The following is a 26520-nucleotide window of genomic DNA, read 5'->3' on the forward strand; positions in this document are numbered from 1 at the left end:
ACCTCCATATGCCATGGGTCTGTCCCTAAAAAGCAAAAAAAAAAAAAAAGGAAAACTTGGGAGTTCCAGTAGCAGCTCAGTGGGTTATGAACCCGACTAGAATCCATGAGCATGCAGGGTCAATCCTGGCCTTGCTCAGTGGGTTAAGGATTTGGCATTGCCATGAGCTATGGCATAGGTTGCAGATGCAGCTCCAGATCCCCCACTGCTATGGCTATGGTGTAGGCCAGCAGCTGCAGTTCCAATTAGACACCTAGCCTGGGAAGTTCCAGATGCAGCAGGTATGGCCTTAAAGAGAAAAAAAAAAGAAAAGAAAACTTGAAGAAGAAAATAACTAGGCAATAGAGTTGATGAAAGCAGGGCAAGTTGGATTTTATCTTTATTCTGTAATGGCTTCAGCCTTTGTTTGATATTTGTTTCTCATTTCTGTACTCAAACATTCTTCTCTCATATCTAATTTGCCTATTAACTGTCAGGAAGAAAAGAAAGAAATCAAAATGAAACCATACCTCTGAACCAAGCTGCCGAGTATTTTCTTTTTTTAAACATGAGATAGAAAGGAATAGGCACAGGCACTTAGAAAATTACCCACACTTGTTTGAATGAAGTGTTTTCCACCTTTAGACCCAGAGTTCAATTCCTTACAATCTAAATTCCTTCCAAATGTGGCTATGCCAGCATACTCAGATGAAAAAGAAAATTGACATCACTATTTGAATAATATACATTATCATTAGCTGCATAGAACCTCATCCTTTGATGTACCAATATTTAACAATGCCCTATTGCATTTGGGTGCATTTTATCATATTTTAGTCTATCTGCTCCCCTTTCCCCATTTTTTGCTAGTATTAATATGATGTTTGAATATCTTTGTTGAGGAAGTGAAGAATATGAATGAATGAAAGACGGACAGCTTCTGTGACCCAAAATGTAGAGGTGAGAGAATTAACCCCTCATGGGCATTTGTGCTTGAGAATATCCATTCTCCAGTCACAGAAAGGTGGCCTCTTTGGACCACATCTAAAGGCTTCTTTGATAGCTGATGTCTGGGTGGGTCCAGCAAGGGGAGGGCACACTGGCAGAATGTTAAAGGAGGAGACATTTAGGGTTGGTGAATGTTTCTCTCCGGCTGGGATGGCCCTCTCCCTCAATCCAGATCACAGTTCCTGTCGAGGTGGTTATTTGTGCATGGCACTGCCTCCACATTCTGGTGCTCCCTCTCCTCTGCATCTCGGGTCTAGAGCTGGTGGTTTCCTACTGTCACCACCTTCTGGGTCCTGGCAGTTTCCTTATATCCTTACCAAACCTTCCTCCAAGTGTCTACATTCGAACATGCAATCTGTTTCCTCCTCGGATAGTGGAGCATTAACAGTGTAAACTATACGAAAACCCTCTCATGTTAGGAAGTGATATGAAACAACAATTTACTCTTTCATATGTTTTGTGTATGATGTGGTGGTGGTGGTGACATTTTTGCCTCTAAAAATACTACACTCTTAGAAGTGTTTTCCACAGATGGACAAAGTACAATTGAATGGAATAATACTCTGAAGGATTAAGTTAAAAAGTTATAGGAGTTCCCTGGTGACTCAGTGGGTTAAGGATCTGGCAATGTCACTGCTGTGGCTCTGGCTGCTGCTGTGGTGCCAGTTTGATCCGTGGCCTGGGAAATTATGCATGCCATGGGTGCAGCCAAAAAATGTTACAACACACATTATATTATATTACACTACAGTATACTACACTACATTACATTTTATTATACAAATCTTTTGTCGAAACTATAGAATACATGTAAACATTTCTGAGAAGGCAAATTGTTGGAGATGTTAATTTTCTCCCTTGATTTTTTTCTGCATGTTTCAAACTTTCTACAATAAATATGTGCAGTTTTAATCAATACATAGTTAAAACTTACTAACCAAATGAGTGGAATCCCAAATCTATTCTTTACTTAGGCCAGCTGTAAAGAATACAGAGTTGAATGAGTCCTGTCATTTAGGGTGCAGTTAACATGTGTGTAAATGTGTTCTTTTTCTCAGTAGAATTCTACAAAGAAATGTTTCTGGTTGGAAGAATGTGCCAAGGCCTCATGAGTCCTGGAGGGTTGTTGGCACTCTCAGGTGAGATCCTGAACCATTTTGCACCATTTTTCTCAAATCACACCCCTCCTTGTTCTTTTCCCTTCTTCTAGCCCTCTCTGCCTTTTTGGTTCCTCAACAAAATCCTCACACACTGGCTTCTTCCGCTCCTGACCCTACCTCCAGCAATGTCTGTGCCCAGTTGGATGCTCAGCTTTGTCTCATGGCCTTCAGTCTTGATTCTGCTCCCGATGCCTTACCACACTCGGCTCTTCTGCTCTGTGCGTCTGTGTCTTCATAGTCATTCCCCTGAGTTCCGGCCAGTCCCCATCCCCCCTCCTTCCATACTGCACCATCATGGACCACCCTCTGCCAATCTGTATCACCCTCGTGTGGAGGGTTTGGGTGGTCTGATTCATACTGTGTATCTTGGATATTATACAAAGTCCTGACTCTATGAGAGATAAACTAGTCTGCTAAGTACAATCTATGACAAGAGGGGTCTATGACAATTTTGCATGTGCCTGAGTGAATCCGTGTTTAATCATGTCATGTATTAAGTACACGAAACCAACATATACACATAATTTAGATGAAAGATTCATGCCCTTCATGTCCTTTTTCCCTGATATGCCTCAGCAATCTGGGAGATCCACAACTGGAGTTTCTTGATGTTCTGTGCCTTTTCTAAACTGGGATATTTTTTAAAACATCAGCTGTAAAAAAAAAGAACAAAATAATGCCATTTTCAGCAACGTGGATGGACCTAAGAATTATCATACTAAGTGAAATGTCAAACAGAGAAAGACAAATATCCTATGAAAGAATTAATACATGGAATCTAATAAAAATGATACACAATAACTTATTCACAAAACAGAACCAGACTCAAAAATTTTGAAACCAAACTTATGGCTCTGAAAAGGGACATGTTGAGGGAGGAATAAATGAGAGGGTTGAGATTAACATATACACCCTTCTATATATAAAATAGATAAGTAACAAGGACCTACTCTATAGCACAGGGAAATATACTCAATACTATGTAATAACCTATATGGGAAAAGAATCTGAAAAGGAATGGATGTATGTATATGTATAACTAATTCACTTTGCTCTACACCTGAAATAAATACAACATTTTAAATCAACTATGCTCCAATAACATTTTTGTAAAAAGTCTTGATAAGGCAAAAATTCAGATTATTCCATATGAAGAAAAATTTAAGCAAATGCAGAAAAATCCCATGGCTCAAACAATCAAGGATACAGAGTAATTTCTGAACAAAATAAAAGACTAGTCCTCCTTCTTCCTAGAAATATGGGAAAGTCATTATTGAAGTTTATTAAATCCTAAACTAAATATGGAAGAATTCACCAAATTCTAGACTACATGCTCTTGCAGGTAGTAAATGCAATATTTGAGAAGCAAAAAGGAATTCTATCAAATTAGCATTATCTACCCTAAGAAGGATTCCATCACATGTAATATTTATGTGGTAGGTTGTCAATGTTCTGGCTATATGCCTTCAAAACCTCTCACGTTCCTGTGCATGCCAACCTGACTTCCAACAGCTCACACCTGCTTTTCTCAGTCAACTGCCCTTGGGTGGAAATTATCCACTTTACCCTAGTGATGTGCTAGAATGAATATACCCTCCGAGGCATACCTTAAACGATGACTAACAACTATGGGGGTACAAGTATTCTAGTTCTCTTGACCCTTAGCTGGCATTATACCCCACCAAAGCCCTGGGATTAAGTCACTCACTATAGTAAGTGGCTTAATAATGGACTCCTGTTGGCTGTCTTTCCTTCCCTGTGTTACCTGACTCCTGGCACACCAGTGTGCCTACCTGTTAGGTCAACCAAACATTATTTCAGATCTGTTTCCCAAGGGAAGGAGAATATTACTAATGAAGATACTGAGTTTGCAGCCCAGCTTTGAAGGCTCATGATGAACACCTGCCCTGCTTTCTGGTAGGTTGTTCCTTCATGTGGATATTTGCCAGTGTAGGCAGCACTCAATAGCAAGGGGCTGCAGAAACAGAATGCTAGCTCTCATGTCCTAAGAAAGATTTTGTGGTAACGAAATTGTTCTTGTTAGTTGGCGCATTTGAGAAGCTATGGATACTAAATTTAGAAACCAAACCTTAACTTCTGATGGGAGGTTTGGGATCTGGTTGAGTGTAGACTAGCACATCATCATCTTTATTTCTATGATAGAAAGTCAGTGGGCAGGACTGTCAAAGTCAGGCTTTATTACTTACACAGTCCAGCCTACCACTTAGGAATAAAAGCAAGTTATTTATTAAACATCCCCTTGATCAACAATGGCTTAAAAGAAGAAAAATATCCCTTGAGTGAGAAAAAAGTTCATGAATCTCTAAAGTTCTTAAAGATCTAAACTTTTCCAAAAACTCCAATTCTGTTTTGCTTTTCCTCGCCTTGTTAATGGCAACACTTCATCAAACATTTCACTTTGGACCAAACATTGTCATTGTGTAAATACTCTGTAATGAGCAGCAACTCATGATGCTGCATGAACACATTGTACTGTATTTATAAACTCTCTCTTATATTTACATTTGAAAATCTTAGGGGACTAGCCATGACACATTTCCCCTTTGCTTTTCTCTCATATAGTTTTTCAGAAGCAAGATACATAAGGATGACAGAGCCTCTTTCACTGTGGTATCTAGTGTCATGTTTGTGTTCATGTGCACGTGTGTGTGTGTGATTGGATATGACTGTGGGAAAAGAATGAGACTTACAAGAAGAAGCAATGTGGAATGAACTTGAGAGAGAGAAAGAAAAAGAGAGTGATTATGCTTAGCCAAGCAATATTTTGAGATGCAAACTTTAACACGAAAGGATTTTATTTTAAATAAATAGAATATGTTGCAAAATATAGAAGAAAATTGAGCTGGAATTCTAATGCTCAGAAAGTGTTTTGAATTCTGCTGCTTCATAAGGTGGCTACTATCCACAGATAATTTAAATTAGTTAAATTTCATGAAAATTAAAAATTCAGGTAGTTTTTAGACTAGCCACATCTGAGGTGTTCAACAGATATGTGAAGTTAGTGGACAGACCTAGTATGGACATAGAGCATTCCCATCATTGTAGAAAACTCCCTTGGATGGTGCTGGTCTAGAAAGTGTGAGTGTTCTGGCATCATATACAACAGAGGTAACTATGAGCTATCATCCGATGAAGCATATGGAAATTCCTTCATCCTCCACCCCCACTTCCTCTTTCTTCCAGGGACTTGAAATAAGAGGGAAAAAAACAACCCCACAGAACTACAAAAAAAGAGAAAAGACAAAGAGGACTGTTGTAAAAATAAGAAGCTTTGAAGAATCTGAAGCAGATGTTATGCTGGGAGCTAGTATGTACTATAGTACCACCTGTGCCCACTTAATTCCGTCCAAAATCATTTCCTCCACAGTTACCATGAAGAAAGACAGAGATTTGAGGATTTAAGAATATTTGGTGGGGCGTAAGGGAGGAAAAACGTGAGACTAATGCCTCTGGCTCAGAAGTGGAGTTCATTGTTAGATAGGAATAATGGTTCACACCCAATGGGAACTCCTGGATCTGGAATGAGGCATTTTCTCTGCCCACAGCTTGACTGGTTGGCTGGACCACAACTCAAAGCTATTCCACACATCACACACACGTATATCTATCTATCTATATATATATATATGTTATATATATGTATGTAAACATTTACATATAGATACATACGCTTTGGTTAAGGGTATGGTGTAGAAGCAAAATTTGTGTATGAAAATAGTCAGGGACCATTCTTTTATTCCTCCAACAACTTGTTTTGCTGCCTTTATTTCATAGTAGTTCAATGATTCTGAGTTCATCTCAGGTGACATTGCTTTAACCCTTTCCTTACAGTGCCTTGTTCATTTTCTGGCACAGTTCTTACTTGATTCCTCCTGATGAAGAAAGCTGCCAGTTTTTTTTGTTGTTGTTGTTGTTTTTAATGGCTGCACCCATGGCATATGGAAGTTCCCTGGCCAGGGAGTAAATCCGACTTGCACTTGTGACCTATGCCAAAGTTGCTGCAATGCAGGATCATTTAACCCATTGTGCTGGGCCAGGGAATCAAATCCACATCTCCATAGCAACCTGAGCCACTGAGGTTGGATTCTTAACCCATGGCATCACCGTGGGGACTCCCAGAAAGTTACCAGTTTCTTCTGTCTTTCTTTTTGTGTGTGTATGCTTTTTTAGGGCCACACCCATGGCATATGGAAGTTCCCAGGCTAGGGGTCTAATCAGAGCTACAGCTGTCGGCCTACACTACAGCCACAGCAATGCAGGATCCGAGCCATGAGCTGCGTCTGTGACCTACACCACAGCTGGTGGCAATGCCAGATCCTTAACCTACTGAGTGAGACCAGGGATCGAACCTGAAACCTCATGATTCCTAGTCAGATCGTTTCCACTGCACTACGATGGGAACTCCAGAAAGACACCAGTTTTAACTAGTTGGTTCTGAGTATTAAAAGTATTCTATTGCTGAACCCATATAGACATAGTGAATTATCTGATAAGTAGTTTGAATTTTCTCTTCAAAAACAAATTGCCTGGAAAAGGATTCATTCCTCAGAACATGCCATCATTTTTCTTCTAGAAAAGTTACTAGTTCCCATTAATGAGTGTAAATCATAAAATCTAACTTCACCAGAAGAGAGACCATTTTGGAGTTGATGTGGGTGATCCAGTATTTTACCACACTGTGACAGTGGGATCTTTCTGGAAATTGAATAGGAAATATCAGCTGACAGAAAACACATCCTATCTGAAAGCTCAGATAAAGAGTAAGTGCTGTCCCAGATCTATGATTTGCTAGCTTCTTTGATTGTTCTCTTGGCTTGGCATAATTCTTCTCTCTTTGCAGAAGAGGGCACATTTTTCACATTTTCTCAGTCAATATTTTCCCTTCTGACCCATAGAGAGAAACTCGAGATCATTGGTTGCATTTTCTACTTGATTCTCCACATTTATGATTTCCATAGAGGGAAGACAAACACTTCAAATGAAGACTGCAAGATGAACTTTTGGATATGAAGCACAGATTTCTTAGTTCATTCATTTATTCATCTTCTTATTCATTCAATAAATTTATGCAAGGTGCTGTGCTACAAACGGGAGATAAAAGGAAAAAATAGACAAATTTCCTCTCTCCTAAAGATTACATTCTAGTAACAGACGATAACCAGGGATAGGGTTCCTATTGCGATCATAACAAATTACCACACATTTAATGGCTTAAAACTGTGCAAGTTTATTACCCTAACAATCCTGTAGGGCATAATTTTGACATGGGTGTCATGAGGTTAAAGGTTTCTTTCTGGAGGCTGTAGGAGAAAATTTATTTCCTTACCTTTTCCAACGTCTACAGGCCACCTTTATTTCTTGAATTATGGGCCCCTTCCCCTGTCATCAAAGCCAGCAATGTCAGAGCAAGCCCTTCCCATGTCACATTCCTTTGACCCTTCTTTTGTCATCACAACTCTCCTTGAACACAGCTGGGAAGGGTCCTTTGCTTTTAAGGATCCATGTGATTAGACTGAAGCTACCAAGATAATTTCCCCAACTCAAGGTGCAGTAATCACCTCTGCAAAGTTCCTTTTTGTCGTGTAAGGTAATTTATTCATAGGTCCTGAGGATTAGAGCATAGGGATTTGGTGGGCCATTATTCTGCCAATGAATAAAAATAAAATAGTTACATATTGTGGTGAGTGTTGAAAAACAAAACAGAACAGAGAGAATGAGAAAGAATAAGAGAAAGGCGCCCACTTTTGTGTGGTTAGGAGAGGCAAATCTGAGAAGGTGATATGTAAGCTGAGTACTGAGGGGTAAGAAGGAACCTCCTCTCTTTCAATCAACGGAGCTTGACTTGGTGTGAGCCCCTTACAGATACTCCCCTGGCCCACACCAGCTTGTAGCTGATTAGCCCAGGGATGGGCAACTGACTTAAACTGGGTCCACTGAGCCCTTCTCTGGGATTTTTAAGTTTGCTTTCTGGACAAAGTGTTTCATTTCTGTCTGTGGTGAAGCTTGGAAATATGAAAGTCTAGAGTGGTGTCACCAATGTTTCTTGCCTTCTAGAGGACATTGATATAAAAAAGGAAAGCTGACACATAGAGTCAAACAGAGACAAATGACAGTGAAATCTTTTGCTCAAAGTAAAACTACCAATTGTATTATTTAGGTTCTTTTGTTTTTAAGTGTAAGAAACTGAAAAAAACCTAAAGATCTTAAGCAAAAAAGGTGAAATAGAACTCTTTGGTTCTGTGGTAAAAAGCCTGATCTCTGAGATTGGGTATACCCAGGGGTACAATAACCGGGTCTTAGAAAAAGAGCATTGTCAGCTTTAGAGGTAATCCCAAACAGATTTCCATAGGGCTACACCATTTTATAATTCAACTGGCAGTGTATGAGATACAGCATTGCTTAGGTTCCAACTAAAATTTGGTACAGTGAGACGTAATTATCATCATCATCATCATCATTACTATTACTAATCTGGTGAGTTCAAAATGGTATCTCACTGAGATTTTAAATTGGATTTTCCTGACCAATATTAAGGATGTTGATCACTTTTTGTATGTTTATGGGAAAGGCATGATTTTTCTTTTGTAAAAGCACATCCCTATGACAATATTGTATATTTTGGAATTGAATTCTTTAACAGTTTATTTGTGCTGCTATATTGCACTGAGTGTGTGAGTTGCCTTTAAACATTCTATTTTAATTTTTCTTAAATTTTTGAATAAGAATGAAGTTTTTTTTTTTTTTTAGGGCCACACCCATGGCATATGGAGGTTCCCAGGCTAGGGGTTTAACTGAAGCTGGAGCTGCCAGCCTACGCCAGAGCCACAGCAATGCCAGATCCAAGCCACATCTGCAACCTATACCACAGCTCATGATGACACAAGATCCTTAACACATTGAGTGAGGCCATGGATGGAAACCACAACCTCATGGTTCTTGGTCGGATTCATTTCTGCTGCACCACGATGGGAACTCTAAGAATGAAATTCTTAATGTTGTAGAATGTGTTGCATGGACTTTGTATTCTTTTCAATTTTCTGTCTATGCCTGCACCAGCACTACCTGTCTTCATTAGTAGAACTTCATAAAAAGTCTTGACATCTGGTAAGGCTAGTTTCTTTAGTAATGTTTTATTATTATTTTTATTATTATTACTATCATCATCATCCATCTGCCCTTCCTTATAAATTTTAGAATTATTTGCCAGGTTCCACAAAAATCCTCTTGGAATTCCAATTGGAATTCCATTTTATCTAGAGATTAATTTGGGGAAAATTGTTATTTTTAAAATATTATCTTCTTATCTAAGAATATAATTGACTCTTCCACTTATTTGATCTTCATTATGGCTTTCAAATTTCTAGTCACTTGTGATGGAGCATGATAATGTGAGAAAAAAATGTATACATGTATGTGTAACTGGGTCACAATGCTGTACAGTAGAAAAAAAATTGTACTAGGGAAATAACAACTAAAATAAATAAATAAATAAATAAAATAGTTCACATAAAGGCCTTATAAATTGTTACATATCTTCCTATATATTTTATATTTTCATTGATATTTTATTTATTTTTAATTTTTATTTCTATTTTTATTTGCTTTTTAGGACCTCATCTGTGGCATATGGAGGTTCCCAGGCTAGGGGTCAAACCGGAGCTACAGCTGCCAGTCTACACCACAGCCACAGCAATGCAGGATCTAAGTCGTGTCTACAAACTATACCACAGCTCATGGCAATGTCGGATCCTTAACCCATTGGAATTGAACCTACATCCTCATGCTAGTCAGATTCGTTAACCACTGAGCCATGATGGGGACTCCTAGTTGATATTTTAAATTGTATCTATTTTATTTTAATTTTGACCATGCCCACAGCATATGGAAGTTCCTGGGCTAAGGTCTGAACCCACACTATAGCAGCAACCTAAGCTGTTCCAGTGACAATGCCAGATCCTTAACTTGCTGTGCCACAGGAGAACTACTGTATCCCATTAGAATTGTATTTTCTGTTTATTACTGTATGTAAGTTGCAATTGGTTTTTGCTTGTTGAGCTTACGTTTGGCAACCTCGCTTAATATTCTTTTAAAATCTAGAATATTATTTGAAAAAAACCTTATGCTTTTTTATGTTTACACCCTTAGCATACAAATATAAGTAAAAATAGGTAAAGATTAGAAAAGAACACAATAGTCTTCATTTTCTCAAATGGCTATTGGTCATATCACATATGAAATAAGATCATTTGTTTCTTGATTTCAAATCTTTATTCTTCTTATTAAAATTTTGTGTATAGTCTACTACATTATCCAATAAATGTGTTTTCTCTGCTAGCTAAAGAAATTATTTTAATGTTTTACTATTGAGTGGATACTTGCTGTAGATTCATCATAGATAATGGTTATCAAATTAAGGATAATCATCTTTCCTGAAACGTTTTTAAAAATTATTGTTATAAATAATATAAATTATTAAATGCCTTTTCTACATCTATGGTGATTGTATGAATTTTTAATGTAATAAATTATACTAATACAATTTCTGCTGTTGAGCCAACCTTGCATTCCTAGAATAAAACAAGTTTAGTCATCAAATGTTATCTCTTTTATGCAATACTAGATTCAGTTTGACAATAGTTTATTTAGAATTTTTAATATATGCTTATGAGTGAAATGAACAATATATTTTCTTGGGTTTTTTTCCTTTTTCATTTTTGGTTTTGTTAATAAGTTCATAATAGTCTCATAAGTTGAAAAGTATTTATTCAGCTATTGCTATAGTAATAATTCCACTAGCTCAATGGTTTGCAATATCACTTTTTTTTCTCATGTTATATGTTATATCATAATTCTGATTATATTTGTTGGGCTCATTTGGGCTCTGATTTACATGCCTTTTCATTTTAGAAGCCAGGGTGAAAAAGCTACTCAGATTTGGTATATCCTGACTTCATGACTGGGGTAGAAATATAAGAAGCATGAACCAAACCAAATGTGGCAAATATCACTTTTTCTCATTATTCATAAGCAAGTCACACAGACAAGCTCAAAGTCAATGAGGTGAGATCATACACTCTGTCCCTTACAGAAGCTTGACAATGAAAAAATGGGAATGACTAATTGTTAATAAATAATAGCCTACCATAGTCATCCCTTATGATCATAAAAATTTTTCTTCTGCAAGAAAAATACACTTACCTGGTCATCAAGACATCCAAAAATCTCTTTTAATTACAGCATTAGGATCTGGGATCTAGGATCTCGTGATCTGTACTATGACTAGATTCTACTTCTTTTACTTCTGGGACCTGAGTATAAAAAAGACATCTTATGTGTAACATCTTTCCCTACACTGTTCCATCTCTAATGGTAGAGCAGAGTTAATAGAACCTAAATAAGCACCCCCACTGGAAAGGGGAATAATGGGAATTTCATTATTGTTGCTAGTGTACTGCAATTCTGAAGTTCCTCTGGGAAATATGGTGAGGTTCCCTACTTTGTACGTAGGAAGCATTTCTTGATTAGACTCTGGTCATGGTGTCTGGGAGCAAGTCTCCAGTCTGCTGTCCTCCTTGGCTCTTAACTACTCTATGGGCCATCCTTCCCATTCTATAATTTTCCTCAGTTACATCTATAGAGGGCTTCTCAATCCATTTCCTGACAAATAAAAGTTTTGTAGCCCAGCTGTACTGAACAGTCACAGTCTCTTTTAATCCATGCCATTGACATTTTTGGAAAAAAAATTATCTCAAACATTTTTTTAAAAATGATTCCTTTCTCTGCGCAAAATGACATAATACACTATTTTCCTTGTGAGACCTCACTCTATACATCATTATGGGTCCTTTGATACCAGGATACTTACCTTAGAATTAGTCCCGGAGCCATTCTGCCTAATTGAAGAATATTTACTGGGAACCATATTAATACAATCAGATGATTTAACAAAGATGTGACAGTCAAGATTTTTTATTTTTTGTTTGCTCCTAGTCTGCATTTTAATGGCCATAATCAGCCCTGTGACTGTGTGCAAATTTGAAAAAGGTTTACCATCTGGAGATGGGCAATAACTGTAACTCTCAACCCTTCAACTCGTGGAATTTCTGGATTCTCGTTTTCAGTCTTACCTCTGCAATAACTTAAAAAGCAGAAATCATAAACTTGTGACTTGGGAAGAAAAATTCTGAAACAAAATATGTCTCCAGAAAGAAATTTTAGGTCAGTTTTGATGTTTTATGTGTGTGTATATGCAATTTATTTAATTCATTTAAATTTTACATTTATTTTTATAAAAAGTTCTCTATATTCTTTTATTAAAATTTTAATCCTCACAATGGCAATAATCATTACTTCCTAATAATAATAATTATTTATGCTTTCTCTGTCTTTTTTGATTAGCTAGAAGTCTGTCAATTTTCTTCATCTTTCTGAAACACCAACTTTGTGTTGTTTCTCTCTAATATACATTTACCTTTCATTTCATTAATTTTTGTACTAGTTGCTACATTTTCCATCATTTTACTGTCTTTAATTATGCTGTATTTTCTTATTTCAGTTGGATCATTTGTCCTTTCAGCCTTTCTTCTTTACTAATACATGAATTTAACCCAATAAATTTTGCTCTAAGTGCCATTTTAGCTGGATCTCACATTATAATATGCAGTTTTAAAATCCTTTAGTTTTTTCTAATTGCCACTATAGTGTCTCCTTTAACACATGAATTATTTACAAGTGCAAGATATAGGTGTTTAAAAATTCTTTTTTGTTGTTCTATATTTTGCGTTATTCAGAGAATTTTGATTCAGTGAAATTTGTTGAAAGTTGATTTGTAGCAAAGCAGTCATTTTTTTCTACATATAAGGAATAAGGAGTAACCATCCATAAAAAGACATGTATATGAATGTTTATATCAGTTTAATACTCAAATTGGGAACAGCCTAGGTATACAATATGGATAAAGAATAGAATATTCATAGAATGGACTACTGTTCAGAAACACTCAACAATAAAAATAGAATGAATAACATGAAAGAATCTCAAAAAACTATGCTGAAAGAAGCCTTACACAAAAGTATGTAAAAAGTGCGAAAGAGTAGGATTCCTTCTGTATGAAGTTCTAGAATTGGAAAAACAAATCTACAGTGGAAAAAGCATAGAACATGGTTGTCCTGGAATGTAGGTAGAGGAGTGAGGATTGACTGGGAATTTACAGAGTTTTCTAGGGGGGATGGTAATGTTCTATATCTTGATAAGGATTTGAATTGCTATTATAAAAATTCATTAACATATACACTTAAGGTTTGTACTTTTTAATGTCTGAAATATCTTTGTTTTACTATTGCTTTTGGTAACTTTAACTAGTTATACAATTTTTGATTTACAGTTGATTTACAATCAGTACTTTGAAGATATTTTTCTACTGTCTTGGACTCCCATTGTTACCATCGAGAAGTCATCTGTCATTCTAATTATTGTGATATTGTAGAATCTATTTGGCTGCTTTTATTACTTTCACTTTAATCTTATTGTTTTTCAAAGTAGATGGATCTAGATTTCTTTTTATTTATTCTTTTTGGAGTCTTTGGGCTTTCCAAATCTGATACCAGGATCTTTCATCCATTCTAGAAAATGCTTATTCCTTGGTAGAGTGCCACTTCCCATTTTCAATATTAGTTCTTTTTAGAACTCTAGTTAGATATCCTAATACTCTATTATTGTATTCTCCACTTTTTTTCTTCCACATTCTGGAAAATATCTTTTAAACTGCCTTACATTTAATTAATTCTCTTCTCAGCTGTGCCTAATCTACTGCTTAACTGCTTCCTTGAGTTTCTAATTTCAATTATGATATTTTTAACTTCAAGAATTTATATTTAAAAAAAATCTGCTTGATTATTTTTTGAGGAATCATTATTTTTGTTACTATTTTATTACATTTTAAGTATTTTTAAATATATAAAATAAAATATTTTATATTGTGTATATGATACCCCAATATCTATGGTCTTCAGTTGTCTTATTATGTCACTTTTGGTTTTTACTCAGTGTTTTCTACCTCTGCATATGTATTGTGCTTTTTATATATTAATTAATGCTTCTGAGGACATGGAGATTATTTAACATCTAGGTTTTAAATATTTTTCTATGGGATATTTATGTTTACTTATGCTTAGAACCTGTACACATTACTTACATGGGACAATTTTAAATTTCCAGCTTGAATTTTTTGAAAACAGCCTAAACATGCATAAGTATTGTCTTGTAGTTGACAGTTCTCAAGGTAGATATTGTTTTTTTTTGATTTAGCAAGAATCCAAAGCCAAGACTGGAAGTTATCCCTCTGCTTCCTACCGTGGGATAGGATTTTCTTATTTTAATGTTCAAGTGTCTGGATTATAATGGTTTTCTCTGTCATAACCTCACAGGCTTTGTCTTCTGCCTGTCATGGGCTTGGTTCCATGAGTTCCAGGTGAGGGAGCCATGAGAGTTTGGCAGATATCGCCACACCTATCTTGGTCACTTTATAGCAGTAGTATGGATTTCCCATCCAAAATTAGGTTTGAGTATCAAGAATAATGGCAACACAGACCCATCAAGATGATATGAAAAGGTTTATTACATAATAAGGCTTTCTGGGGAGAGCATGATGGACCTTCATCCTGGTCCAAACATGGCTTGATAAACCAGGGAGAGGAGACTAGTTCAGTTTTTATTTTGTTTAGGATTTGGAACTTGAATGAGGATTCTTGTACATGGCAGGGGCTTGTATGGTTTGAAGTCCTGCCAGTACCAAAGAAGGGATAATCTGCACTTTCTTATCAGCTTGCCCAGATGGGCTCAGAGGGAAAGGAGAAGTAGTGGGTCTGTTAGCAGTCAAATATCAAAAATTGAGGCAGATTCTTTATTATAATACCTTCCATGTTGAGATGACTTTGGACTTTAATTCTAGATTGTTAATTTTCTTTTCTATATGTATCAAAACAGCTTTTTTTTTTTTTTTGGTCTTGGCATATGTAGGTTCCCAGGCAGGGGTCTAATCGGAACTATTGATGTTGATTTACAACAGAGCCACAGCAATGCCAGATCCAAGCCGCATCTGCAACCTATACCACAGCTCACTGCAACACCAGATCCTTAACCCACTGAGTGAGGCCAGGGATCGAACCAGCAACCTCATGGTTCCTAGTCGAATTTGTTTCCACTGAACTGTGGGAACTCCCCAAACAGCTTCTAATTTAAGTAAACGTGTGGGTGGTTTCTTTGCTCATTACCATGTCTTATATCTGGCATCCTATTCTTTTTGGACTTATTTTTCATTTTTCTAGAATGTGTTTTTTTCCCCAAGGTGATCTGTAGATGATAATATTACTGAATGCTAGCTTTTCTCATTATAGGACTTAAATACAAAACAAATTGTTTCATAATTTTAATCCTGAAGCCCCTTCTAGCATCTGTTTTTGCCACTGAGAACTCAGACCCCAATATGATTTTTGTTTTCATGTCTATCTTCCCAAATCCCCTCTAGAAGCTTTGTACTTTTATTCTAAAAGGTTTTCATTTCTACTTTGAGGTATTTCTAAAAATTATTGTTATTTATCCTGCTTGGCATTCAGTGAGCTTTTAAAATCTGCAGTCTCAATTCCTTGTTTAGTTCTAATCTTACTGCTCAATAATACGCCCTTTATCTGCATCTTCTATTCAGTTTATACACTGCTATTTTATTTTTTATATTAATACTTTTGGTTTTTAGAGTTTATTTTTCATGCTTGTAACATCTTTGAGAATCTCTGTAAGGATATCCAACATGTTTATTTTAAGGCCTTTTTAATTTTTTGCTCCCTTTATTAGTTTATTTCCTCAAAAGTTATTTCTTCCATTCATTCATCTCCCCTGTGATGTTGGATTTCCTTAAATTTTTGGATTTCCCTGAATTTTTGATTGCTGATATTTGAAATTATCTCTTTGCTTCCAGGAAGAGTCTGGCTTTGACATAGAGGCACATTTTCTATGACCTTTGGGTATAGGTTGGATGTGGTTCTAGGTAGGTTAAAATTATAATTTGTGTTTCATGTGTAGAAGCTTCCCCCACTTCTGATTCTTCAACTACCTGAGGCATTGTCCTGTCTCTTTGGCCCAAATATACATATCACTTGCTTTAGACTGAGGTAAACACCAACCATACCTACTGTTTAGTGCAAGTGAGGGTTAGAGAGAGAAGCCAAAATGCCGTGTGGCCCCATACACATTTCTTGTCTATTTACATCTCTATTTATCCTGCACATTATCTTTCAGGCTGGTTAGTGTATTTGTAAATACATATATTTTTTCCTTAATTCTAGTGTTCTGGGCCCAGATTCTCATCTTGAACAATCTTCATTGACCTACATTTTTGCTTTTTACATGTTGGGTTGCCACGTAAAATTTCATTTGAAAACAAGTGAATTAGGGACTGAGCCTTTAAAAATTTCTCTAAGCCTAACCCCAAACCCATTAATAATTTCATGCTATGGGCTGCCTGCTGATAACTTGTATTATATTTTGCATATTGCTACATTCTTATTAATGATGATATTAATACATGTCAACAGTTTGAGTGGCAGTTATTAAGAAGAAAATTTTCAATTAATACCAGAAGGGGATGTAAGTAGCCGTAATGATAACAAGTTGCATTTGTAAGAAGAATTTTATCCCATATGAAAACTTTGTTAGTTTCTTACATAGCTTGATATAGTATTGTTATACCTACAAGCTTAAATGAGGTTAGGGTCCTGGGTGAATGTAAAAAGAAAAGAAATGAATGCAGTTTTCCAATCTTTTTTTTTTTTTTGGTCTTTTTTTTTTGTCTTTTTGCCATTTCTTGGGCTGTTCCTGTAGCATATGGAGGTTCCCAGACTAGGGGTCGAATCAGACTATGGCCGCCGGCCTACGCCACAGCCGCAGCAATGCAGGATCTGAGCCGCATCTGCAACCTACACCACAGCTCACGGCAACGCCAGATCCTTAACTCACTGAGCAAGGCCAGGGATCGAACCTGCAACTTCCTGGTTCCTAGTCGGATTTGTTAACCACTGAGCCATGACGGGAACTCTGCAATTTTCAAATCTTATAAGAGTTTTCATAATATGCTTCCAGTTCAGATCAGGTTTAGCAGATAATCACTTGTGGTATAATGCAACCACTGGTATGGCTAAGACATAGACCTTCCTGGGCATGTGAGAAGCCATACTCTGTTCACAATTTGCTGTATTCTGCACTGCTCTATAAGCAACATTGGACAGGGAGGCGATTTTCTATTATTTGACTGGGGTGGGTGGAATAATTTTAATTGCTAAGAAATTGCATTTTCATTGTACAGCAATTCAAGTTATAGCAGATTCATAATGCAGCTATTGTAAAAATGACATTTCAGTGACATTTCTGTGAGAAGAACATGGTGATTTTGCAAATGACATGGTGAGGGCATAGCAGTTATGCGAATAACACATTTTCACTATACGTGTGCTGAGAGCATAAATAATGATGATGGCAATAATATTAATAATAATGGCATTCCATGAGAGAAAACCTTTTATCTCCGCAATTCCAAAGTTCTTTAACTCACACCTATCCACTTTACACTCTGCTCAAATTATTGGCCTTGACTCATTTTGATGGAAGGGAGCTGAGGAACCAAGTGGTTGCCCAACTCTGTAGCAAATAAATGGCAAACATAGAACTCTATTTTCTTTTAAAAAGTCTTTGGGGATGACTCACCAGAATGAGTATCATGCAGGTACAGGGAATGATATTGCTCTGATTTTATTGCAGGTGTATTTCTATCAGTTTCTTAGGTGGGTTTTAGGTGAGCAATTAGCATCTTCTCTCCTCATGTGCATAAAAGAAAATGCAGCGTTGTTTTATTTCAGGATGAACTGAGTTGTTCATTTCAAATATGTTTATAAAATACTCTAATAAGTTAAACAGGTAAGCTGCTTTTGTTAGCCTGAGGGCATATTATTCCCACAGTGGATATGTCATCACCATTTTCTTTTCACAATGTCATTATCGTGTCATTAATATAGAAATTTTCATTTTTCCTCTACATATATTTTAAGAGAAAAATAGCTCTTTAGCAACCACATTGTCAGTGATTGGAAATAAGGGTTGTAGTGATGGCTGTTGACACGCATGACCCATGTGGTCACATTCTGCCACGAGGGTCACCAGTATAATTAATAAAACAGGCTACAAGCCAGAGAAAAAATTTACCCTTTGACCAAATGCCTTTGCCACTTGGTTTGTTGATTTTGTCTTGGTGTGTATGCATGAAATGGCTTACTCAAATTTAAGAATTTGGAGTCAGAGCTTAATTACAGATTATTGATACCTCTTATTGATAGCTTGTATTTAATCAACACCAGGTCCTTAGGCTGGATTTATTGCATTTGGCTTAATGCAAAATGTGAAGCTGAGGCTCTCCCCCAGGCTTGAGGTGAGTGAAGTATAGCGGTAAGAGCAACATTTAGACATTCCAGCCTGGACCCATTTGGAAGATGTTTTCCTATAACCAGCCATTTACTTCATTATGCATTGTTGGCATCAGAAGCAGAATTTGAATGTTACTTTATCATTATGGCTTGTCTTTTGGAAGGGTGTGTAGGCTTAATAAAATTTAGACGAAACAAACTTTTTAAAAATGTTTCTTTGCTTTTCAAACAAAGTACTTACTCTTTTTTTTTTTTTGTCTTTTACAAATCCATTTTTTTTTTTTTACTGGGCAAAGAATATATGATTCCAAGCTAATTCCATTACTGATTTGTTGCTACAACGAATACCAGAGAGCTAATGAATTCTTCTGTTTCACAGGCTATGATTTACATCTTGTTTGGATCACTTGGTCTGGTGATGTCAAGCCTTCAATTGGAATTCTGTGGTCTGACTTCTTCATTTTCACAGCTTGCAGGCACTATCTCCTGCATCCTGCCAACTCAGGGCTCCCATGCCTCTTGTCAGTGTTCTCTCAGGTGACTAAATGGCAAGGTGTATCAAGGAATATTAAAGCGACAATGCAAATTTGCCGCAAATGTTGACACTGCAACATCTGCAAAGGAGTTGTCATCATATCAATAACAATAAGTAATACTGCCATTTTTCTTGCATGGCTTTAGCAAAGAAAGACACTGCTACAATGCCAAGATGGAAAAGACGCATCTATGTTTCATTTTGGGTTTTTGTAAAAGGTCATTTGCAAAACAAAGGAAAGTATAAGAAGGTATATTCAAATAATTGCGAAACAAAAGAAAGTATATTCAAATATTTGCAAAATAAAAGTAAGTGTAAGAAGGCATATTCAAATATTTAAAGTAAACAATATGGAGATTGGGCAAGACCCAGAGCAGAGCTGGAGAAGCTTGCTAGAGCTTGGATGAAAAAAATTATAAAATTAACTATATAAAAACCCCACCTAATTTTTAGGCTCTCAGTTGGTTATTAAAATGACTGATGTTAACAGATAACCAAAACCAAATGAAAAAGTCAGGCTTCATTTAAAAATTCTGTCCCACTGCCAGCTGGAGAGAAAGAAATGAAACAAAAACCTATGTCTTAAGGAGGACTGGACCTGTCAGTCTCCTCAACTGTATCATGAAAGAGGACTGTCAAATTGGGGGACTGTCAATCCCCTCACACCTGAGACCATGACCTGGTGCTTGTAGAGCCCACAGCATCTTCTTTGGTGTTGCCATGCCAGATGCTGGTGTAGAACCTTTGGGCTGGCAACACACTCATCTCCTATCTAGGGACACTTTGGGGAAGAACCAGACATTCAATCACACTTTCTGCTGAAAAGATATTCAGCATGTAGTTTAGACATTATATATCCAATTCTGAGCAGTCTTGGAATTTATTCAAGGTACACAAGCCTCTTCACCCCAAGAAGAGTGAGAGCTGAGTGGGAATTCCACTGCCACTGTTTAATAGAGCAGCTCCAACTTTTAGCAAATATTTTGTTTGTAAAAGGGGTTCTGCAGTTCCCATTGTGAAACAGCAGAAACGAATCCAACCCATGAGGATGCAGTTTTTTTTTTTTTTTGGTCTTTTTGCTATTTCTTTGGGCCACTCCCGCGGCATATGGAGGTTCCCAGGCTAGGGGTTGAATCGGAGCTATAGCCACTGGCCTATGCCAGAGCCACAGCAACGCGGGATCCGAGCCGCGTCTGCAACCTACACCACAGCTCATGGCAACGCCGGATCGTTAACCCACTGAGCAAGGGCAGGGAGCGAACCTGCAACCTCATGGTTCCTAGTCGGATTCGTTAACCACTGCGCCATGACGGGAACTCCGAGGATGCAGTTTTGATCCCTAGCCTCCTCAGTGAGTTGGGGATTTGGCGTTGTGAGCTGTGGTGTAGGTCGCAGATGCATCTTGGATCCTGTGTTGCTGTAGCTGTGGTGTAGGCCAGCAGCTACAGCTCCTATTCAACTCCTAGCCTAGGAACTTCCATATGCTGCAGGTGCAGCCCTAAAAAAGGTTGGGCAGGGAGTTTACTGCAAATGATTGTAAACTACATCTCCAATTTCACTCATTATTTTCCAGAAACCTAGCTTAGAGAAAGGAAGTGATTGACCCAGTGTCAAGGCTTATGAGGCTAAATTCAGGTGATAATGTGAGAAATATTTTGCCAAGTGGAGAGAGAAATGATAAATGTTGGATAGGATCTGGTGGCAGGAGATTTAATGAACTCAGTAGTAACAGAAAACCATTGGTATTTGTCTGCCGTCACTCTTGCTTTACTGTTTCTTAGCCAGAAAATGCAGCTTTTCTGCCAGGAATCTTAGGCAGAAGATTTCTATTTTCTACAAAATAGAAAATTCATGTGCTGGTAACAGGTATCTCAAGATGAGGTGGCCTTGTGGACAATAGAACCATTTCTCATCCCTCAGATTTTTCATTCGAAGAGCTAATTTTGGTGCCAGAAAAAGAATTCTGCCCTTGACAATATCTTGGCCATGACCCAGGATCTTCTGATGTTGATCCTTGGCCTTGGCCATCCAAGTTTCAAGGTACTAGAGAGAGAACTGTGGCTCTCATTCTGAGCTCCTAGGCCCAGGGGATCGGGGGCAACTGTATCCTATCAAACTGCCTACATCTCTTTCTTCTGAGCCCAGATTCCTTATGTGTCCATGGGATGCCCTTGGCTTCACTTTGTACAAAGCCCTCCCCTCTGTAGACTGGCTTCCTTTATTCTTTCAGGGACAGCTGCTGCTGCCAGCCAGCCCACAGCACCATTCTGAGATGCCTCAGGGAACAGCTGGAACTCTCCCAAGGGCTGATTTTACACCACTGAATCTGGTACCAGATATTTCCCATTTCATAGAAAATATGGAAAATACGTTAAGGAAATACCACTTAGCATCAGAAGTTCCAAAACTGACCAAATATTATTGTGAGCATTTCTCACCCTATTTATTTTCAGCCTATTAAATCAATTTGTGGGGGTGAGTATTTTCGTATTAATGGATCATGTTTTTCAGAAGCTCAAATTGAGGTCACAGATTAGCTTCTCTCACTGAAAGAAAAAAACCCACAGCTTTCTTGTGTAGGAAGAGGAAATATTCTTGCTTCTCTTTAGATTTTAAATTATTTTTCTTCACACAACCCTTCCCTCTACCCCTCTGCCTCCCAGTTTTTAAAGCTCAGAGATCCAGAGCTGGAGGTTTCAATAAGGTGCTATGCCTTTAAAACCAGTGAAAGCAAATGGGTTTTAATAACCCAACAGGATCTTAGTCCATCATAACATTTAATCTGCATTATATCTCACTTCCTAATCGCTACTTCCACTCCAATTGTAAGCAGAAAGGGTGGGTGAGTGAGGCATTTCAGATAAGTGCCAGTAAAACAAGTTTGCCTTACAGCTGGTGAGCCCCAAACACACGCTCACCGTGCCTTCTGGCCACATTCAATCAGATGATCCCATAAACTAAAAATAATCACCCTTAATACTAATACCTCTTCTCCTTCATTGTTGCTGGTCGCTATGGCACTGCATTCGACTGTGAAAAATTCACCGCCATTATTACTCTCGGTCTCTGTCTCTGAAATGTGATCTAATTGCAGAATCCACACCTGTTCCACAGTTCAATAGAATTCAGCTTTGAGGGAGGCAGACGCAAATAACACATGCACACACACAGGCACACTTGTGAACACACACATAGATGATTACCTAGGAGTTCAGTAGGGGTCAAAAATAAATAAATTGATGAAGAGTGTGAGCTTATCAGGAAACAGTATCATGGAGAAGAGGAGGGGGAAAAAGGCTGTGTTTTGTGGTCACTGGAAGATTGCTGATGGGTGCATAAATAAGGCATGCTGGAACATCTGTTCTTTGTTGTGCATTCAGCTTTTTAATGTGTTCAAAGAGCAGCTCTGACGCATCGCTGACTACCACTCCCCATCCGAGCAACATTTTACCAGAAAATAATAAACCTTCCTGGTGGGGTGCAGGGAGCCAAGGCATTCGGGCAATGCCATTAATTTGGAAATATCTCTTTTTGCTGGGATTTTAAAATCTCTCTCCCTTTGAACATTGCACAAATTTGGGACCCAGCCTAGCATCCCTCTCAGCCTAAATATTAAATCAGTCTGAATATCTATTCAACCTTTTTTTTTTAATTCAGTAAAGGAAAGGTGGGGGAGCAATCAAGTCAAAGTTTATAGACATTTCCCCTTCTGCTTTTAATTCTATTAATGTGAGCTTCTATCTATTAGGATTCTTTTTTTAAAAAAAACATGTTCCAGTATTTATTTCTACTGATAAAATTCAGAGGCAGCTGAGGCCCCTGACAGTTGAACAATATTGGCTGGTTATTTTGATACAGTGTGGTAGGCAGCACAAGATTTAAAAAAAAAAAAAAACAAAACAGAGCATCCTAAACTGAGGAAAACCAGCTTGAATTCTAAAATAAAATTTTAGCAGCATGGATTTCTCTTGCCATAGGCTATGAGGCTACTATGAATTTCAGATGCATTTCCTGAGCTGTCAATGAGGTGGAAAGATGAGATTGGCATTACAAAGATTTGTTGCGGCTCCATTCAGCATAATTGCAAAAGCCAAGGTAGAGCCACATTAAACCACCACCCAAGAAGCACGTTGATGTACATAAGTATAGAAATAGCTCACCAGACAACCAGGATTGGGATTTCTTTATGTCACTTTCTTTGGATTTTACATTTCCCCCCCTTTTTTAGGTCACAGCTCAGAAGCACTACAATACCAATAAGCTGCTGGAAGTTGCTTCCATAACCGGCTGGACTAAATCTTGTGAAAGGGAAACAAGACATTTTAGGCACAAGGCTGTTATTTAAACTCTCTCTTTCCAATAGCCTCTCTTTATAATCTTGGTGTGTAGACACTAGTCTTCCTATTCTTGGCTCAGTCAGCCCTTTTCCACAGGATAGTTGCTATTACATCCATGTCAAGGGGAGGCCGTCGCCAGTAGACTCTGCTTCTGGGAAGCATGCTGGATACAGTGGGTCACCCAGCACTTGAGTCTGTGATACCAGAAGGTTATGATACCTTTGTGGTTAGATGGGTGACATTTAAAAATATATATATAGTTCCCCGTGCTACACAGTATGCCCTTGTTACTTACCTATTTTATGTATAGTACTGTGTATCTGTTAATCCCCAAACTCCTAATTTATCCTTCCCTGTCCTTTCCACTTTGGTAAACACAAGTTTGCCTTCCATGCCTGTTAGTCTGTTTTCTCTTTTGTAAGCAAGTTCATTTGTATCCTTTTTAAAGATTCCACATATAAGTGATATCATATGATATTTGTCTTTTTCTGTCTTTCTCTTCACTTAGTATGATAATCTCTAGGTCCTAGATGGGTGACATTTAAGAAAATACTCTGTCCTTTTGTTGCCTTTGCATAGTCTTCTTTTTGGTTAGTTTGGGGATTTACAATGTTTGTATCAAGATAATACAATCAAAGAAAGCACTTTTGTCACAGATTAAATTTAGTTATGTTATACTTGATGGTATCTTTGCTGCTTAAAAACCCCACAGAATGACAACTTTTTAAGTGGCTAACTAAAGTGACGGTTTCTAAGGGTGTGTTCTACTCTGTACTTTCAACCCCACTGAATGGAAATAAATGATGATTTACGGGCAGCTATAAATTTTCTTAAATTTTTTTAAGAAAAATGATTTATTTTAAAATTGGATGGTGTATTTTGTTGATGTGTGGTTAGGATATATTCTCTACAGACTTAGTACGTAACTGTCTAAATATTGAATTTTCACCACAGCAATGATTGAAAGGTTATATACTATTTATCAAATAACTCCTTTTTTTTTGAATAACAACTTTTAATCACCCCCCAAACCCACTAGATAAACATGTTATGAAAAGTGAAGTTTTAGCATTATTGTTACAGGCAAAGATAGACTACTTTACACAACATAAGTTTCTAGTCAAAGAATAGGATGTGGAACAAATTTTAATTTCATGCCCTATTTGAATGAACCCCCAAGTTTTGCATTGTGTATGCAAACCAGATGAAGGGATAGAAGATGTGACATTTTTATGATGTTCTTCAAGGTGTTTCAAAGCTCAACTTTACTGTTTTGGGGTCAAATTTTGAAAGAAAAAAAATCCTTAAGACAAGGCTGAAATTATAACATTGAATCGTGTACATGAAAAACAGTCTCTTGACTTTCTACCACCTTCCAAAAAAGGCTCTGCTCTGTCATGGATGCCATGAAGCACAGCTGAGGTTGCCCTTTGGTACTGCAGGATTATCGACCAGTGTTTGGGGGTTCCATTTCCTGACAGCCCTCAACTCACAATTTTCTCTGGGTGTTGCCCCAAAGTGAAGAGTATTACCTTAACTGTGGAAATACTACATTCCCAGGCACAGCCTCACCCCCAATGGGACTGGTCAGATTGGGGAGGGGTGTGAAATCCAATCCTCTTCACTGCAATTCAGTGCAATTTGGAAGGTCCACCCCAACTCTAGAGCACCCAGGAGAGTTGGTTCAACAACTTGTTAGAACCACACTGACACTCTTAATCTCTTTTCTTCCTTTCCTGTATTGATCCTGCAATTTCTCCCTAAAATTTTGGTATACTAACCTCTATTTCAGAATCTCCTTCCCTGGAAATACTCTACCTGCAACACTGTTTCATCTCTTCTCCGACTACTACCACTAACCATCACCTTTGATGATTATGATAAACCTTTATCTTACATGTGGTGTACAAGCTATATTTATTTATTATCATCTTATTTATTACTTACATGAACTTCTCTTTGTTTGATAGATTTTTCAGTCTGGGGTATTATTATTCAGATAACTTCAGTTGGGATGGAATGCATTAGAATTTTTCCCTTTAAAATTAATAACACATTGTTTAATTTAAATGCCTGCACAGGGCAGTGAGGCTTTGGGAGAGGTTGAAATTGTTGAGTGAGGGATGGTGTTGCTAGAGACTATAACAGTCAGAGTGCTCTCATCTATGTGTGACTGAAGTTCCAGACCAAATGGAACTTCAAGGGGAGGGAAATATACTATCTCAATCAGTAAGAAATTGAGAGGCAGGCAAGTCCTAGGCTGGATAATTCAATGGCTCAGTCACATCATCAAGGTCCTATCTCCCTTCCCTCTTTTGATGCCTTCATCCTTAGCATATTGGCTACACTTCAGGTGGCACAAGATGTTTCCACCATGATATCAACAGTGTCAAAAAGCTAGAAGAGATGGCCTTGCTTATATGTCTACTATATATATATATATATATATATATATATATATATATATATATATATATATTTTAGGGCCTCACTGCAGCATATGGAAGGTCGAAGGGTAAGGGTCAAATCAGAGCTGTATCTGCCAGCCTACGCCACAGCCACAGCAATGCCAGATCTGAGCTGCATCTGTGACCTACACCACAGCTCACGGCAATGCTGGATCCTTAACCCACTCAGTGAGGCCAGGTATCGAACCCGCATCCCAGTGAATACTAGTCAGTTTAGTTTCTGCTGAGCCACACTGGGAACTCCCGTGTCGGCAATTGTGCTGGCTGTCAGCTGGGGAGCCTCCTTCTCTATGTGGTCTTGTATGCTCCAGTAAGGGCAGACTGAGCTTCTTCAGGGTGTGGCCATTACAGGATCCCAAGAGGGTAAAAATAATCAAGACCTGTTGAGATCATGTCTCAGAAATTACATAATATTAAGTTGGTTGTATTCTAAGGGCCAAAACAAGTCATGCTGATTCAAAGTGAGAAGAAATAGATTTCACTTCTTGAGGAAAGGAGCTAATTATGGCCAAGTGACCAAGTTTTGGCTAAAGGCATAAACACAAT

The sequence above is a fragment of the Phacochoerus africanus genome, chromosome 1 (assembly GCF_016906955.1).
Source record: "Phacochoerus africanus isolate WHEZ1 chromosome 1, ROS_Pafr_v1, whole genome shotgun sequence".
Classification (NCBI taxonomy): Eukaryota; Metazoa; Chordata; class Mammalia; order Artiodactyla; family Suidae; genus Phacochoerus; species Phacochoerus africanus.